This window comes from Sminthopsis crassicaudata, chromosome 2 (genome assembly GCF_048593235.1).
Source record: "Sminthopsis crassicaudata isolate SCR6 chromosome 2, ASM4859323v1, whole genome shotgun sequence".
Lineage (NCBI taxonomy): Eukaryota > Metazoa > Chordata > Mammalia > Dasyuromorphia > Dasyuridae > Sminthopsis > Sminthopsis crassicaudata.
The window spans coordinates 13,144,756-13,164,204 of record NC_133618.1 but is presented as its reverse complement, the minus strand read 5'-3'; positions in this window follow the sequence as shown (position 1 = coordinate 13,164,204).

The window sequence follows — 19,449 nt, the reverse complement described above, 5'->3', positions numbered from 1 at the left end:
TTACCTCTCTAGAAAGATTTCTGCAAACAGCTACACAAAACCCCTAAAGCTTGGGGCAGTTCCCCTTTCACCCTGAAAATAGAGCCATACTTTAACAAAGAGTTAAAAGCAGAATAATAGGCTAGGAAAATGAGCAGAAAACAAAAAAAGATTCTGAATATTGAAAGTTATTATGTGACCAAAACACATGCTCAGAACATGATAACAAAGTCAAAGCTTCTACATCCAAAGCCTCCAAGAAAAATAAGAATTATACTCAGGCTATGAAAGGGTTCAAAAGGGACTTTAAAAATCATGTAAAAGTGATAGAGGAAAAAATAGAGAAATAATTGAGAGAGATACAAAAAAATGACCAATTTTTCTTCAATCTTTCTTACTTGATTATTAAAGATGTCAAGGAGAGATATTTGTAAAATTATTGGTTTACCTGAAAGTCATGATCAAAAAAAAAAAAAAAAAAAACAAAAAAAAACTAGCCTGGACATCATCTTTCAAGAAATTATCAAGTAATTCCTGACAGAACCAGAGGGTAAAATAGAAATTGATAGAATTCACCAATCATTTCCTGAAAGAGATTCCAAAATGAAAACTCCCAGGAATATCATAGTCAAATGTCAGAACTCCCAGGTCAATGACAAAATATTGCAAGATTTCAGAAAAAAAAAAAAATCAAGTATAGTGCATACACAGGCAGAAAAACACAAGATTTAGCAGATTCTTTCTTAAAGGACTGGAGGGTTTGGAATATGATGTTCCAAAGAGTGGTAGAGCTGGAATTGCAACCAAGAATCACCTACCCAGCAAAACTGATATAATCCTTAAAAAAAAAAAAAAAAGATAAAATTAAGGAATGAGAGAGAAATGTAAGGAGAGAAAAGGAAAGGAAAACATGGACTGGTGCAAATTATCTACCATAAAAAAAAAAAATCAAGCAAGAAAAGGCTTTTTAAGTGAAGGGGGAAGCAGGAGATAAGAGGGTAAATCAGTGGACTCTATGCTCATCAAAACTGGTTCAAATAGAAAATGACATATATACAAAATAGGGTGTAGAAATTTACCTTATCCTGCAGGAAAATAGGACAGGAATGGGATATGGGAAGAGGGGGAACGTGATAAAAGAGAAAACATATGGGGGAGGGAGTGGTCAGTATCTAAATACTTTTGAGGAGAAATAGGGTGAAAGGAGAGAGCAAATAAATGGGTGGAAATACAATTAGCAACAGTAATTGTTAAAAATTTTTCAAAGCATGTTTTTCTCATTACTCAAATATAGAGGGATTGAGTCAAATTTATAAAAAAAAAAAAAAAAAAGAAAAGAAAAGAAAAGAAAAAGAAAGAACCATTCCTCAATTTGATAAATGATCAAAAAATATGATTTATGCCCAAAGGGCCCCAAATTCATGCACATCCTTTGACCTAACAATGCTACCACTAGGCATGAATATCAAAAGAGATTCAGAAAAAAAAAAGGAAAATGACCTATATGTACAAAAATTATTCATAGCCACTCTCTTCTCAGACAAAAAAAAATTAGAAATTGAGGGGATGTCTATCAATTAGGGAATGGCTCAAAAAAATGTATAATGTTTCTGTGATGGATTATTATTGTTCTCTGGGAAATGATGAGCAGGATGCTCTCAGGAAAAAAAAATTGGAAAGTCTTCTATGATTAAATTGAATATATACTGCATACAAAGTAATAGCAATGTTCTGGGATAATCAACTTTAAATGACTTTGTTATTCTCAATGATAGTGAAGAACTTATAATGAAAAATCCTATCCTTACCAGGAGAAGGAATTGATTGTGTCTGACTACATATTGAAGCATTCTCTATGTTTTTTTCTTTCTTTTTAACTTAATTTTTCTTGAGGGGTTTTCATTTTCATTAGGGTGAGAACTCTATATGTTCTTTCACAACTTGACTTTTATGGAAATGTTTTACATAATTTCACCTTTGGTTTCATAATTGTGGGAGGGGATAAGGGGGAGTCTTTAATGTAACTGGGGAACATATTAAATAAATGAACGAATTTTTAAAAAGAAAAAGAAATGTTCTTTCTCCTTTTTTGATAGCTCTAAGAATCCCCAGCTCCATTGAATCTTCAGTTCATATATCTACTACTATACAAAAACTCCCTTTAGTATTAGTATTTCCCACACATACACATACACACATACACACAACCTACTACATATGTCTATACCTTGAGTCTAGTACAAACCCTGGTTTAAAATAGGTGTTTAATTGATGTCAATTTAATGAAAATTAACATAAGTATGCTTTGCTGTTCTTTTGGTTTCTCTTAAAATATCAAGAAGTCTTCCATGTCTTCATGAAGAACTTCATCTGAGGTACTTCATGTTCTCCTGGAATATGTCCTATATTTTCCAAATGTATAGAAGGGAGCAAGACAGAAAATCTTCCTTTATTCTGCTCCAACTCTAAGTGAAGCACCCTCAGTTTTCTCTAGGACATGATGTGGGAGAGTTTGAAAAAGAACCAAAATCTCGATGATACGCAACCGATGGAAAGAAGCAATCACTAAATTTGGAAATGAAAATGCCAGCAAAACTCAAGAGAACTTATTCTCTGTGAAATGCATGGTGAGCAGGCAGGATGGAGAAAGGCCAAGTTGGAAAGGAAAGCAGCCAAATCCAGAAGGGTGCCAAGAAGATAAAAGAAAACAGGGAATATATTTAATTTGAACAAGGGCTGTAAACAAGATCTCCAAAGTCCCTTCCCAGCCCTGACATGGAGGATTCTAAAGTCCCTCTACCTTAATCTAAGATCCCTCCAGGCTCTGAGAGTCCATATTGTAATGCTTCCGACAGGTACAACATTTTACGTTTTCTAGTCTAAGCTTTTTATAACCTCTAACTTTATTTTTTTCTGTGTTCTCAGATACTCTCTAGCTCTAATGTTCTAGACTCCAATCTCTTCAAATTTTGATATACTTTGTGCTGTAATCTAAGGTTCTTTTAAATTCATATAAATGCATTCATACATACATTTATATAATCTGTATTATAAAGTTTCTCTCATCCTACATTTCAAAGCTCTTATGAGCTCTGACATATTATGTTGTATGGACCATTCATTTATCTATCTATTCAATAAATATCAAAATAATTGTTTCCTAGACATTGAAATATGAAAACATATGTAAAAACCATTTCCTGCATTCAAGAAATTTTCACTCTCTTGGAGGGTAGGAGAAAGGAAAGCACTAGGTCCATAGATAAATAAATAGAAAATATATGCCATGTAAACCCAATATAACTTCAGGAGAGAAGATATTAATAACTAGAGAGATCAAGTTGAGTTTCAGGTAGTGTTGGGATTACTAGGTGAGAACTGAGGTTGTCTGGATGGTGACAAGGTGAGAATTCAGGTTTTCTGGACAATTACAAGGTGAGAACTCAGGTTGACTTGATAGAGGGGGCAAGCTCATTGGCTGGGGTGGTTCTTCCCAGCCCTTGCATTATCCCACGCCCATTCTCTGGGAGGATAAAAAGAGACAGCACTGGGCACAGAGAGCAGATCGGCCTGGAGAAGGATAAGAGCTGGAGGAGATTCAGAGCCAGGATTCAAGAAGAAGACTCTCTGCATTACATCAGGCCTGACGGGGCTCTCTGCAGGAAGGGAAGTCACTTCTAAGGACAAGAGTTAACAGCAACTGCCTGGAGACAACGGTTCACTACAGGAAGAAGAATCTATCTTAAAGATTTGAGTAGACATAGCAGATCTCTTCCCAGAGAGCGATCCAGCAGCTTCTAGAGACGACAGATCGTTACATTTGGCGTCCACACGTGGGGCAAGGACTTTTGCTTATCCTGACAAGAAGAGCTAGACCAGACCTTCGCAATTTGGCGCCCGAACAGGGACAGACACAGTCCTGATTCCAGTGGAAAAGCTTCCGATCTAGATCTCAGTCTCTCTGACCCAGAACCGTGAGTAACGAGGAAACTTTGTTAAAGATTAAGTGAGCGTGCTAATAGATAAACAAGGAACTTAACTTGTTAAGGGCTAAACGAGGAATCTCTTATAGTGAAATGGGGCAAACACCTTCTGTTCAAGGAAAATGTTTAGAGAGCATCATCAAGGTTATGAAAAGCCAAGGCTTGATTATAATTTTAGAGGAGATTACTGAACTTTTAAGAACTGTGAAGGTCATATGTCCTTCTTTTTCTCTGGAAGAAGAATTGGATCCAGATGAATGGGAATTAGTAGGAAAGCAATTAGGTGAACACTACAATTCCAGGCCAAACTCAATTTCCAAAGATACAATTCATATATACAATGTAATCCAATTGGCTTTAAACAATGTTATTCTAAAGGAAGAGATGAAGGAGCAAAATGGGGAAGTGTCAACTAAACTAGGTGAAAAGGATGAATCAGATAACAATGAAGTTAAGTACAATTCTGAGCAACAGCAACAGGAACACCTCCCATCTCCTCCCTCAATTAACCCTTCAGGGGTGGAGCAAGAGGGAGGAGAGGAAGAGGCAGAAACACAAACAGAATTGTCTGTGAAGCAGTCTAAGCCTATGACAAGATTAGAAAAAGCATTGGTTAAAGCTAAGAGAGAAGGACAGGATATAAGTGATTTTATACATGCATATCCTGTGATTGAAAATATTGATTCTGTAGGTCATAAAATGAGAAGATATGCACCTTTAGATTTGAATAAAATTAAAGATTTGAAAAAAGGTTGTACCCTTTATGGGGCTACATCAGCTTATGTTAAAATGTTACTAGATGGTTTGTCTTATGAAGTCCTAACCCCAAATGATTGGAAATCCATAGCAAGGATATGCCTGGAACCTGGAGAAAATTTATTATGGCTTTCGGAATTTCATGAATTATGTAAAATTCAAGTCAGATGCAATTTGGAAATAGGAGTTAACACACAATTCACTTTTGAGCACTTGGCTGGTGAAGGTCAGTATGGAGAGAATTCGGAACAGATTAATTATACCATGACAATATATGAACAAATTGCTAAGGCTGCAATAAAAGCTTGGGGTGTCCTTCCTGGACAGAAAGATCGTGGAGAGGCTTTCACTAAAATACAGCAAGGTCCCAATGAACCTTTTGCAGATTTTGTGGGACGTTTGCAAACTGCTGTCAAAAGAACTATTGGAGAAAATTCAGCTACAGAAATAATGACTAGACATCTGGCTAAGGAAAATGCCAATGAGATTTGCAAAAGAATTATATGGGGATTAGACAAAGATGCTCCTTTAGAGGAGATCATAAGACGCTGTGCTACAGTGGGAACAAATGCTTTTTACACCCGGACTATGATGAATGTGGAAAGGCAGGGTCCCTCCTGGCAAGGGACTTCTAGAGAAACTCGGCGATGTTTTCAATGTGGAAAAATTGGACATCTAAGAGCTCAGTGTAGGTATGGAGATACAGCGAGAAGACAGGGTGAGAGAAGACCTAAAACCCCATGTCCAAAATGCAACAGAGGACTCCATTGGGCATCAGAGTGTAGAATAATTCAGGGAAATGGGATGAGGGGCCCAGGTCCAGGGCCCCAGGCAAAAAAGACTTGGGGCATGATGGCAGCTGATGCTACACCCAAAGAACCTTTAGAAGGCCAGGACTCTGATTTAATCAACCAGAAGAAAAGCAATCACATGGCAGAAAGGGATTACCCAATCAGTCAGCCAAAAAGCAATCAGATTGCAAAAATGGATTACACTTGGGGAGAATACAGACCTTTTAAACCAACAGGACTGTGTCCAGTGCAAACAATTCCAATGTAATTGCCAGATGATGAGAAGAGATTTAGAAAGTGGTAAATAGAAGGTAATTAGGTTAAATGCCTGGGAGAGAGGGTTTGCTTGTATTTCTTCAGCAGGAGAAGGAATCAGATGGGTGCCAACGAGTCATATTCGCCTTATCCATCAGAGAGAGACAGAAAAAGAGAAAGACCTCAAAATAAAGGAGAAGATCTAAGAAACATCTGACACTGAAAGAGCATGGATAATAAGAAGACTGTTAAAGAACTTTAAAACCAGCAGGAATCATTGGACTTCCTCACACAAGATGAGACTAATGGACAATGGACTTATGAACATTTATAAATTTTCAATTTATGATTATGTTATATACTTCTAGCATGTGTTATGTTACTATGTTACTATGTGCTTATGTAATTTATGTAATTATCTGTAATACTTCCCATATTGATGGATTTATGTTTCAAGGTCATGACTGTCCTATGTTCTAAATCAAAAGAAAGGGGGAGATGTTGGGATTACTAGGTGAGAACTGAGGTTGTCTGGATGGTGACAAGGTGAGAATTCAGGTTTTCTGGACAATTACAAGGTGAGAACTCAGGTTGACTTGATAGAGGGGGCAAGCTCATTGGCTGGGGTGGTTCTTCCCAGCCCTTGCATTATCCCATGCCCATTCTCTGGGAGGATAAAAAGAGACAGCACTGGGCACAGAGAGCAGATCGGCCTGGAGAAGGATAAGAGCTGGAGGAGATTCAGAGCCAGGATTCAAGAAGAAGACTCTCTGCATTACATCAGGCCTGACGGGGCTCTCTGCAGGAAGGGAAGTCACTTCTAAGGACAAGAGTTAACAGCAACTGCCTGGAGACAACGGTTCACTACAGGAAGAAGAATCTATCTTAAAGATTTGAGTAGACATAGCAGATCTCTTCCCAGAGAGCGATCCAGCAGCTTCTAGAGACGACAGATCGTTACAAGGTAGGATAAATCCTTGAGCTGAGTCTTCAAGTTTCTAAGAGGCAGGAGTGAGAAGGAAAAAAATAACACATACATGAGGAAAAGCAATAGAGATGCAGGAAAACTCCCCAAAAAACTATCAAGTAAACCAGATTAGAGAGAAAGTAGTTTGTGGGGAAAAAATAAACTCAAGAAGATTTATGGCCTAAATCAAGATTTAAAACAAAGATAGTTAATAATAATAGTAATAAATAATTAACATCCATAGATCTATAAAGCACCTTACAAATATTTTCTCATTTGATCCTGACAACAACCTTGGTAAGAACCTATACTAATATTCCTCAGTTTACAGATAGGGAAATTGAGTCTTAGAAAGGGCAAGTGACTATTAGGTCTCACAATTAACAAGTGTCTATGACAGGATTTGAAATTAAGTCTCCCTGATCTTCAAGCTTTCCACATAACTAATAATATAAGAATACAAGAATTGCAAATCAACATTATGAATCCTCATCTTCTGCCCAGCAAACTGGCAAAGATATCAAATCATGGAAAATTTCAATGTTAAAGCAAAAATGGGTACACAAGTGGTAGGATTATGAATGAATCCAATCTTTCTGAAAAAAAAAACAATCTTTCTGAAAAACAGATTGGTTAATTCCAATTTAAACTTAATTGTTTAAAATGTGACTATGATCTCCATATTCTTTGGCTGAGAGACACAAATTGTTATCGTTCTTATACTGTGGGAGATGAAAAAGAGAAAGAAAAATCCCATGTATTCTAATATATGCATGGTGACACTTTTGTAAAAGAATCAGAAGAAAAGAAAGTATTGATTGAGAGAATAACAAAACAAATTAGGTTTCATAAATACTATGGAACATTACCGCAGCACAAATGATGATGATGATAATCATGATGATGAAGAATTGAAAGAAATATAGTTTAAGTGACACTAGTTTATGATGTTGGATCTGGTGATAACTAAGGACCCTTTGAGCCCAACCATTCTGTATCTGTTCTTCAGAGATGTCAAAATATCAACTCTTCAAGGAGGACCAGTCAAGAAGACCAGTAGAAGAAAGCTACATATTTAGCTTGATATAAGGTAAATCTTATTATTAGATAGATCTCTTAAAGTCTGCATGACTACTTTTCAAATATATTATAGAGGAAATTCATTATCAGCTAGAATCTAGACTTTAGTTAAATTCTAGTGGTCCTCTTGGACCCATCTTAATTCTGTCATTCTGTATCCAGGTCCTTTCCAGATCTGCTGGTATGGATGATAAGGTTCCTTCCAGGGCTGATATTTTATATTTTAAGGTTGGTTCTAACATTCTGCTTTACAACTAAGCCTTAGCTTCCTAACTATTACAGTTTAAAAAATAGCTGGTAATTAGTTATCTTCTTTAAACAAAGGCTGGAAGACCATTGTTAAATTTTTAGGAAAAAAGTGGAAAGGAGAGGAGGATTTTTGTTCAAGTGTGAACTGGACTGGAACGCATATAAGAACCATTCCAGTTAAGATTCTTTCTTTGTATGAAAAGAGGTTTTTTGTTTTTGTTTTTTTTTTTTTAACCCTTGGTTAATACTCCCTAGTATAGAAAGTACAGGCTTTTCTTTTTGAAATTTAACATTTTGTTGTTGTTTTTTTTCCAATTACACGTAAAAATATTTTTTAGCCTTTGTTTTTTTTTACAATTTTGAATTGCAAATTATCTCCCCTGTTCCCTTCCCTACCCCATCATTAAGAAAGCAAGCAATTTGATAAAGTTAAAAAAAAGAGGGAAAAATTGCTTAGATATGCATTCAGAATCTCATTTCTTTCTCTGAAAGTGGATAATTCTTATCCAGAATCTTTGAGAATTGTCTTATATCATTATTTTGTCAAAAATAGTTGTCATTCCTAGCTGATCACTGTATAATATTGCTTTGATTGTGTACAGATTTCTCCTGATTCTGCTCCTTTCACTTTGTATCAGTTCATGTTTTCCCAAGTTTTTCTGAAAGCATCCTACTCAGCATTTCATATAGTGTCATAATATTCTATCATATATGCCACAACTTGTTTGGTCATTTCCCAATTGTGCATTCTCTCCATTTCTAATACTTTTTCAGCACAAAAAGTTAATATAAATATTTTTATATCTTTCCCTTTTTATTTTATCTATCTGGGATACAAAATTAGTGTATTGATGATTCAAAGGTGTATACACAATTCTATAGCCCTTTGGACACAGTTGCAAATTGCTCTCCAGAAGGGATGGATTAGTCCATGATTCTACCAACAATGCTTTAATGTCCTGATTTTTGCATATTGCTTCCAACAGTACTAATTTTTATTTTCTTCCATATTAACCAAACTGACTACCTTGAGGTGGTAACTCAGAGCTGTTTTAACTTGCAGTTCTCTAATCAATAGTGATTTAGGGCATTTTTCATATAAATATATGCAGCTTTGATTTTTTTAATCTGAAAACTACTTCTTGATATTTTTGACCATTTATCAATTTGGTGACTGACTAGTATTACAATGAATTTGAGTGAATTCTCTATAAATCTGAGAGCTAAGGCTCTATTATTGTAAATTTTTAGTTTCTATATATTAAAGAGATAATGCCTTTACCAAAGAAAAAAGTTTCCAGTTTTCTATAAGTTGGAATCTTTTATAAAAGACTGGCAGCGAATGCAAATGCTTACTAGGCTGAACCAAATTACTACTCCTATTACACCAAGGGAATCTGTATTTGAGTAGTAAGGGAGTAAATTGTTCTCTTTGGAGAGATGCATTTATTTTTTCCTCTTCTACTAAAAACCCATTCCAGGTGATGAAATGGGCCATTTCCCAGGAGAACCCAGGGGGCTTCAGAAAATTACCACACTTTTTAAAAGAAAGTAATTTACTTGCTTATACCTAGCAGGATTCAGCATATTATTTCTATAATTATGTGAATACATAAGCAGCAGAATCATAGCTGCATTTGGCACTATAGAGAATTGAGAAGAACAATGGATTTGGAATCAACTACCTGGCTTTATGTCAGGGTTTTGCCATTTACTGGCTTAGGTCAAATTATCTCTTCCCTCTGGATCTCATTTTCCTCATCTGTAAAATTTGGAGATTGGAATATATGACATTCACCAGCCCTGAATTCAAATCTGGTCTCAGACACTTAACACTTCCTAGCTGTGTGACCCTGGGCAAGTCACTTAACCCCAGCCTCAGGGAACAAAAAAAAAAAAAAAAAAAACAAAGAAAGAAAGAAATATATGACATTTAATATTCCTTCCACTTCTAGAACTCTGAGTTGATGATGTGAGTTCAGATTCAAACTCTGATGGTATATTAATCATTTATTCTTCAGATCTCATCTTCCTCTGCAGATAGTAACAACCAAACTATATATCTCATTTTTTTTACCCTAATGTCTTTTTCTCATCCAATATTATCTTACATTCATTTCTTTTTCAAAATTGACAATTTTTAATATCCCCTTCATTTTCAAACATTTCAAACATACTCTTTCTTACTGAAAAAACCATTCCTTATTGCATAGAATAAGAAAGAGGAATAAAAGAACTTGAGTAAAAATAGTCAACTAGCTAATCAAGTGAGAGGATATGAAAAGTTATATATTCATATTTCTCCAACTTTACAAATAAAGAAGCATGTATCCATAGCTTCTTCTAGGACCAGCTTATTGGTCATAATTACACGGCATTCATTGGTTATTTTTCCATTTATATAACTGTGGTCATTGGGAATGCTTTTTTTCTACTTATTCTATATCAGGAAATATAAATCTTCTCATACTTCTTTAAATTCTCTATTGCTATTGATCAGCACTTTCTCATCAAATTATTGTCTTAGAGAGTTGGCTTGAACAGAAATATCAAATACTGCAGCATCTGGCTGGGAACACTCCCAATGCGACCTGAACTAGATTAAAATGTAATTAGGAAATATTTAACAAAATAAATAGCAATACATTAAAATATAAACAATGTTAATATGTTACTTTACCATATTTGACATGTATTGAACTACCTGCCATTGAGGGGGTTAGGGGGAAGGAGGGGAAAATTTGGAACAGAAGATTTTGCAAGAGTCATGCATATGTTTTGTAAATAAAAAGCTATAATAATAAAAATAAATAATGTAAATATGTGGATACCTAAGTCAGCATGCATCTTCAGGAATCCATATTTATGATTTAATGGCCCCATTCTATTTGAGTTTGACATCAATAAACTAGAACACTGAGGAATATGTTCCCTTGCCCAGGATCACATAGTCAGTGTGCATCAGAGGCAGTCCCTAAATCTGGGTCTTTCTGGCTTCAAGATCAGTTTTTTTTTTTTTTTCTCCACTGTGCCATGCTCCCTCTAGAAGCTAGACACTGATAATACAAAAAAAAACAAAAACAAAACAAAAATAGTTTCTTCCCTCAATGAGCTGGAATTTTCCTGGGAGAAAGAACTCCACAATCTAAAAAATAGTTTCTATGTCCAACCTATGTCTTTTCTTCTATAGGTTAAATATCTCTAGTTCCTCTAAACAATGCTCGTTTGTCATTAATTTGAAGTCTTTACCATCATGGTTGACTTCCTTTGGACATCCTCTAGGCTGCCAGTTTTCTTTCTAAAGCCTGCTGTCCAGATGTGTATACAATGCTCCAGATGTGGTCTGAATAGGGTGGAGTACAGCACCGTAGAGTGATGGCATTTCTTTGATGTAATTTTTTTTTTTTACCATTTAACATTATTTATGCTATATAATATATATATATATGTATATATATATACATATATATATATTCTTTATATCAACACAGGTCCCATGAAACCGTCCTATTTAATATCAAATATTGTACAATGACATTGTTATTATATAACAGTCAAGCCCAGTCAACATTATTTAAGATAATTGTTGTTTATTTGTTTGTTTGTTTCCTTAGAGACCATTAAAAGATGACAGGTGAGATATTCTACAATTTCACCCCACCCAAAATGGAAAGAGTGTTTGAAAGGTTTTTGGTTCCCTTTCCTTGGAGATTTCCCCCCCAAAAAAAAAAAAAGACTTTTGGGTATGTTGCAGAAGCAACTGTCATGTGAATTAGGAATTTCCTTGGTAGTCACTTTGTTTGTTTTTTTTTTTTTCATTTCCAACACTAATATCTTTTTAGTCTGTGCATAAAAAATCTTTGTCCATTATCATTGGAGAAAAAGCAAAATCTGTCCCTTCTCACACAATCTAGTGGGATCACCAAAACTAAGATTTCAAACTCATTTCCATGGAATCATAAAGTCTTATGGTGAGAACTTAAACTAATACTTCTTGATTGAGTAATAAAAAACTAAAGTCAAGAAATTTTACTAACTTGTTCATAATCATACAGGTGATATTGGACTCATGCTTTAAGTTTCTTGACTTTACATATAATAGAATCCTTCCTCTAAGTAAAAAGAGATTTTAATAATTACATATGTATATATACATTATGCACATGTCTGCATGAACAATTATATAAGCACATTTATGCATGAATATTGATCATAGTTCTGTATTTGTATTAAACACATACCTTAAATGGTTAAGGTAACTTTAAAACAAAAAGGGTTTCTCCTTTCTTATTGACCTTAAGTGACTGGCAGCAAATTTGGACTTGAGTCTTGGCTTTATCATTTCCTGGCTAGATGAATTTGGCCAAGTCAGGTTAACATCTCCGAGTCTCAACATTTAATCTTTGAGGTCTGCAAATTCCACTTAAAAAAAAAAAAAAAGAACACAAGGGACCACTCATCTGGTGATGCTTGTTTGAGAAATGTGTTCCCTGTAATGTGAACATGCTGTACTTTAAGACATCATCAAGGTTTTTTTTTTCTTCTCTCTGTCCATCTATGATTAATGAGTGTTTATATATAGAACAAAGTGCAGTGATTATATCTGTCATTTCATAATTATTTGCTCACATCACATTTTCTATAGAAGCTGAAGAAGATATAATTTGAGAATATCTTGGAAATAAGTATATCCCATTTTTGTTTGGCTCCTTCCTCAGGTCTCTTGTTAAAATTCTATGTGTCTTTTTCTTTGCTCACATTCATTTCTAACCTCAGTAAATGTAATAAGATCAAACATGAAAATATATCTTTTAATCTGGATGAAATCAAAGCTGAAAACTACATATTTTTTGTGTTTGTATTTTTAACATCTCTCCCATATATTCCTTTTCTTGGATTCCCATGGCCACCTATCATATACTTGCCAAATTTATAATTTCCCTATGGTATTACAATAGCTTCCTAAATCCACTACTCTATTTTTCTTCTCCTTTTTGAACTGTATTTCACAGCAATACCATTATTATGTGCCCCAATAATTCTCTGTTCAAAAATCAATAGTGTCTTCCTACCCTTCTGGAAAAAATCCATGCTTTTTAGCTTCACATTCAAGACTTTCTATCCTACATTTTAGCAAACTTGCAAACTATTCTATTCTGTACATATTAGGGCTTAGCCAAAGTGGACCCCTTTCCTTGCCCATTTGTGTTTTATATTCCCAGTGGCATGACTCCTGCTATTTCCCAAGCATAGGATTATATAAATCAAACCTTCACCTTCTCTGCACCTCTTCTATGAAGTCTTTCCTTATTCTCGAGTCAGTAATGACCTTCTTGCCACCAGATACGTTTGCTGTGAATTTATCATGCTTTACCATTCATTATTATCATCAGTGCATTGATCATTTAAAGTAGTTATTAAATTTTAAGCTCTTCAAGGGCAAAGATTATTTTGGTTAAACTATATATGTTCTTCATAACCAGTAGCCGGGTTCAGAGCCCTGCTTTTGGTAATGAAGAAAATAGGCAATGCTAAATTTATATTTATGGAATCACATCCATAAGTTGATTACAATGGTTTCAGAGAATTGCAGAACTTAAGGAATGGACAGAATCTCAATGGCATCTAGTTCAATACGAAGCCTGAAGAAAAATCCTTTCTATAATAGATCAAGCAAATCAAAAAAACATTTAGTTTCTCTTGAAGATCTCCAATGAGGGAGAATATATTACATTCACTTCCAGTGCAACTCCTTTCCTATTTAGATGGAATTAGTTATTAGAAAATCTTGGAATTAGGAAAAACTTGGTTCAAATAATGCTTTGGTCTTATAACCCATAGTAAAACATGTAACCTCACTGTGACTGTTTTCTTTTTTCTTTTTTTTTTTTCCCTGAGGCTGGATTTAAGTGACTTGCCCAGGGTCACACAGCTAGGAAGTGTTAAGTGTCTGAGACCAGATTTGAACTCCTCCTGAATTCAGGGCTGGTGCTCTATCCACTGCACCACCTAGCTGCCCCCTGTTTTCTTATTTTTTAAATGAGAAGATTGAACATAATGATTTCTACTATAACTTTTAGCTTAAGCCTATGATCCTTTGAGGCCATAGAAACTGGTCTATACTTTTTATCTATAGTCCCTAGTTCTGCATTTCAGGAACAAGTGACACCAGTCTGATCATTATTATTATTCAAACCCTTCAAGTACTTGGAGCCATTTGTCATGACCCCCCCAAAAAAATCATTTCTACTCCAAATCTAATATTTGCTTCCCTTTCAGCCAATCCTTATTCAACAATCCAATATGTCCCCTTTTCTCTTCTGGCACTGCCATCACTGTAGAACAACCCTTCATCATCTCATGCAGTGGCTTTCTACTGAGTCTGCTTGTCTCAATCCCTCCTCCATTTGGCCACAAAAGTGATTTTCCTAAAACACAGGTCCACCCATGGCACCCTTATACTCACAATAAATTTCAATGGCTCCCTAGGAGCCTCTAGGAGCAAAAGACAAAATCCTCTGTTTTGAGATTCAAATTTTCCTTCTAACTGATGAGAGAAAGGAAAGAAGGAACCCCATTTGCTGGCGCAAAGATAGTAAGATAATCCCATGAGGCGCAGTGTCCCCTGTAAATGAATTTACAGGCCCAAAAACCTAGATTGATACATAAAAGGTTTATTGTAGAAATTTGGAAGTAAAGTTCAGTTAGAAAGATGTCAGGGCCAGAGGTGGCCGCTGGGCGGGAAGAAACCTTACATGGCCGGAAGGATACCATGTATTGGGGGGAGGGCTCCTGCAAAGAGAGAGCTCTGGCTTGGCTCTTTTATACCTAAAAGGGGCTTTGTGGGTGATTCCAAGTTCTTGGCGGGCTTTTCAGTTAGCTCAGATCAGGTGAGGGCTGGGGGAAGCTGAGCTGATAGTGGGGGCTGGGTCCAGATATTCAAAAGGGTGCTTTTTGACCAAGATTTGTGAATCAAGGTCAGCCATGGGGGTTGGGAAATCAGAAAGGAATCTTAAAGAGACCTCAACCCCTATCATAACTCTCTAGTCTTTTTACACCTGACTCCTCATTACCAATTTTTTGATCTAGTGGCATGGGTCTCCTGGCTGTTCTACAAATAAAACACTCCATCTCTCAGCTCCCTAGTTTTCCCTACTCAACTCAAGAAACTGATAAGGATTTCCAATGTAATTCACTCAGAGCTTGTTTTGTATGTATTTGTTTACATGTTGTCCCCCCCCATGGGCAGGGACTGCCTCTTTTTTTGTCCCCATAATCTAGTAAGGGGTCTGGCACATAGTAGATGCTTAAGAAATGCTTACTGATTGACTGATGGATTCAATTTCTCTGGCATCATTCCAGCTTAACGAAGTCCTTCCTAAATACGGGGTCTCAAAAATTGAGCAGAGTATTCCAGATGTAGTCTGATTAAAACAGGAGAAAAAGAGACCATCACCTCCCTAGTTTTGGAAGTTGGGTCTTTCAGTGCAATCCAAGCTCATTTTTTGTTTTCTCAGCTTCTCTATCCAATTCTTAACTCGGGTTACTCTTGAAAAGAGCCATCCCACAGAAATATAATAATGCCTTGTTCTCCTACTGAGTATATTATCCACTAACACTGTTACAGGTAAACTTCTGTCTGAGCCACAATACCAACATCCTATATTTGGGAAGCTAATGATTTTTAACCATAGTCTTTGTGTTATTTCTATTAAATTTCATCTTAAGGGCATGGCAAGATAATATAGCCAAGAAATAGTTCCCCACGGACTCAGGAAGATTACATTTTAGATCCTGCCTTTGACACATTCTGATGAAGTGACAATGGGCAAATCATCCAAAGGATCTAAGGACTTGAAGTTGCAGAGAAGGCAACAAACTCCATTGGTAAAGGAAGGTTTTGCACTGGAAATTCCCCACATAGATCCCATTTAAAAAAAAAAAAAAACTAGAAAAACAAGGCTAAAAAAAAAAAAAAGGAAAAAAAGGAAAACAAGGCTATTGTGGTGATGAGGAAACCAGCCTTAAATCAGGAAAACCTGGGTTTAAATGGGATCTCTGATCTCTTTTCATGGCCTCAGGTAAATCACATTGATTTCTCAATTCTCTAAGACTGGAAGTTTAAAGTGAGTGTCAAATTGCATAAGAACAGGGAACTTCCTGTATCATGGCATCATAAATGCAGTCTTTTGTTTTGTTTTGTTTTGTTTTATCTCAGAAATTTTTGTTCAGGCTTTCATTTGTCCACTCTCTCTAGGATGGATCCTGGCCATCTTTCTGTATTCTAGCTTTCCCTTCTAGTTCTACATCATTGTGATAGCATTTCAATTGTCATTGCTTTGGGAAATCATGAATCCAAGATCTATGGGACCTACAATTATGTTCGACAGCTTGCTTAGTCATTTATTTTTTACTGTGCTCCATGTTCCAGTCAAATTTTCATTACCAAGCAATAAGTCCATTTGCAATGGAAAACAGCCTGATTGTTTATTTTCTGAAGCAAAAAAGTCTGTCTTTTTTGTTTGTTTGTTTGTTTGTTTTGTTTGGTTTTTTGTTTTTGTTTTGTTTTTAATAAACACAATGCAGAGGAGAAAGCAGTTGATTTTCTCTAAAATCCAGTCATGATCTGCTATGAGGAAGGGGATCCTGTTTATGAGGATCCATCTAATCTGAAAGTCAACATTTGTTCTTTCAGGATAACTTTCCCTTCTTGATTAATAAAATGGTGTCTAACAGCACTAAAGGAGTGTAGGTGGGTGGAAAAGAGATCTGGTTCTATCAGGATTCCAAGCATGGCAAATGCATCCTTATTTCCTTTTTCTAAATCTCAGTGTTCTCATCTGCAACATGAAGAATTTGGGCTTGATGGTCTCCAAGGTCCCTTCCTCTAAAATTCCCTAAACCTTCCTATGGACTCAACAGTCCCTTGAAGTACTAAATCTTATGACTCTTCCTCTGAATTAATCATGGTGGCTGTGCCATCCCTTCCATAGCAGAATAGATCAGGGGTAACTCTTGAGGTCAGGAAAATCTGGCTTCAAATCTTTACTCTGAGAGTCAGGAGGGTTAGGGTTAGTGGGGAGTCTATTGTATAACTGGGAGATCTTTATTTCTCTGAGCTTCCTATAGCTCTCAAAGACCACAAATTGCAAGTCAGTTGCCAATAAAGCCAGCTTGTAGGAAAGCAAGTCCAATTTTTTTTTTCTCTACTTGGTAGAAGAGTAGACTGAAAGTTAAAGAATTTAAGTGACTTCTTCAGATTCACACACCTAAGTGGCTGGGCCAGGAGCTGAACAGCCAGCCATCCTCATCCTCATCCGGAACGATGTTTACACTGTGTTTTAGATTTTCAAAGTGTTTCACATATATCCCCTTCTTTTATTCTGTCTTTTAAGGCAGGTTCCAATATCTCTATGCTCTCTCCCAATTCTCCAGTAATGTTTTTGTTTCTAAATTCACTATGTTCTTCTAAGTCCTTGTCCTTCACAGTTGTCATGGTTCGCTACTTTATTATGTTAGCTATCAACTTTTTGGAAATATGGAGAACAACTCTCATTTCCCTATGAATTTGACCTCTCCTTTTCAGACTCTTTTGTAAGATCATCATCCATATCATGTCCCTTACCTGCATTTTTTCTATGCCTCTGCCTGAAGCTTTCCTTGTCTTTTTCTTCTCTTATCTCTGTCTCTCTCTCTGTCTCTCTCTGTCTCTTTCTGTCTCTCTGTCTCTCTCTCTCTCTCTCTCTCTCTCTCTCTCTCTCTCTCTCTCTCTCTCTCTCTCTCTCTCTTCTCTCCTTCTCTGTATTTGTCTCTGTGTCTCTCTCTGTATCTTTTTGTCTAGCTCTGATTCTGTCTCTATTTTTCCGTCTCTCTATCTCTCTTGTCTATTTTTTCTCTCTCTGTTCTCTATATGTCTCACTGTGTCTCTGTTGTCTCTCTGACTCTCTGTGTCTCTGTCTGTCTCCGTCTCAATTTCTCTCTGTGTGTGTCTCTTTCTTTGTGTCTCTGTCTCCCTCTCTGTCTCTGTCTCTCTCTTTCCATCTTCCATGGTCCAACTATGTTTTTTACAAAGGTGACCTTTAAAGTAAAAATAAAGCCCTAATTTGTCTTCTTGAGTGCCCTTGGCAAGTCAACTATTTCCTCCTGCACATCTCCACCTGAAATCCCAGGGCATTATACACGCAATATGTCAAAAAACTGAAATTTTATCTTTCTTCCTCTAAAATAGCTCTTCCTTCAAATGTCACAACTTGTGTCAGAAGCACCAGAATCTTTCCAGGCACCCAATTTTGCAACCACAGAGTGATCGTCAGCTCTTCACTTTTCCTCACAGCACTACATCCATCCAATCTGGTATCTCTTTTTGTTGATTCTTCCTCACAACCATGCCTTTTTCTTGACACTTATAAACAATATCCCAGCTCAAGTCCTCATACTTCTGATCAGAATTATGGCAATAATTCGCAAACTACTCTGTTATCCCAATTGTCCTTTCTCCAGATCTTTTAAATACACAATTTAGATTCCCAAAACACGTCATGCCTCTGTCCAGGAAGTGTCAGAAGCTCTATTGTCTTCCAGATGAACTACAATGCATTACCTTATATAATTAAAGTCTTTTATAATATGGCTTGAGTCAGCTCTTAATAGGTTGATTCTGCAGCAATCCTCTCATATATGTTACATAGAAGGTAAACTGACTTCACTGCTATTTGCCATACATGGCATTTCATCTCTTGTCTCTGTACCTTTGCACACACTCTCCCCCACACCACAAGCACTTCGGTTCTACCTCATTTCTGACCATACTTTGACTTTCTGTATCTCTATTCAAGTGCTACTTCCTCTAAGAGACATTTTCCCTGATTCTTCCATTTAATAGTACTTCATCCCTGAAGGCACTTTGTTTTTCCTTTGCACGTATTTTGTGTTAGATTATCTTTTCTCATCACTCCCATCAATAGATTATAAGTTACTTGAGAGAAGGTAAATTTTTGATTTTGTATTTCTAGCCTCAGTACCTAGCACATTATGTCTGGTAAATGATGATGATGATGATGATGATGATGATGATGATGATGATAGTGATGGTGATGATGATGGTGGTGAAAATGATGCTGACTAAAGCTGGCATTTATATAGCAGCTTAAGGTTTGCAAAAATATTATCTTACATTAATCATCACAAAAATCCTACATGGTACATAGTAGGTCCATCATAAATGATAGAGGATTTAAATTGAATTCTACCGAAAAAAGAACTGGCTTTCTTTTTTTTTCCATGAACAAGACACATTATTTCTTGGCTCTAAAATTTTGTTTTCTGACTCACCCTCATGACTTGACTGCTTTCTTCCTTGACTTCACTTCTTCATTTTCTTGACTTTATT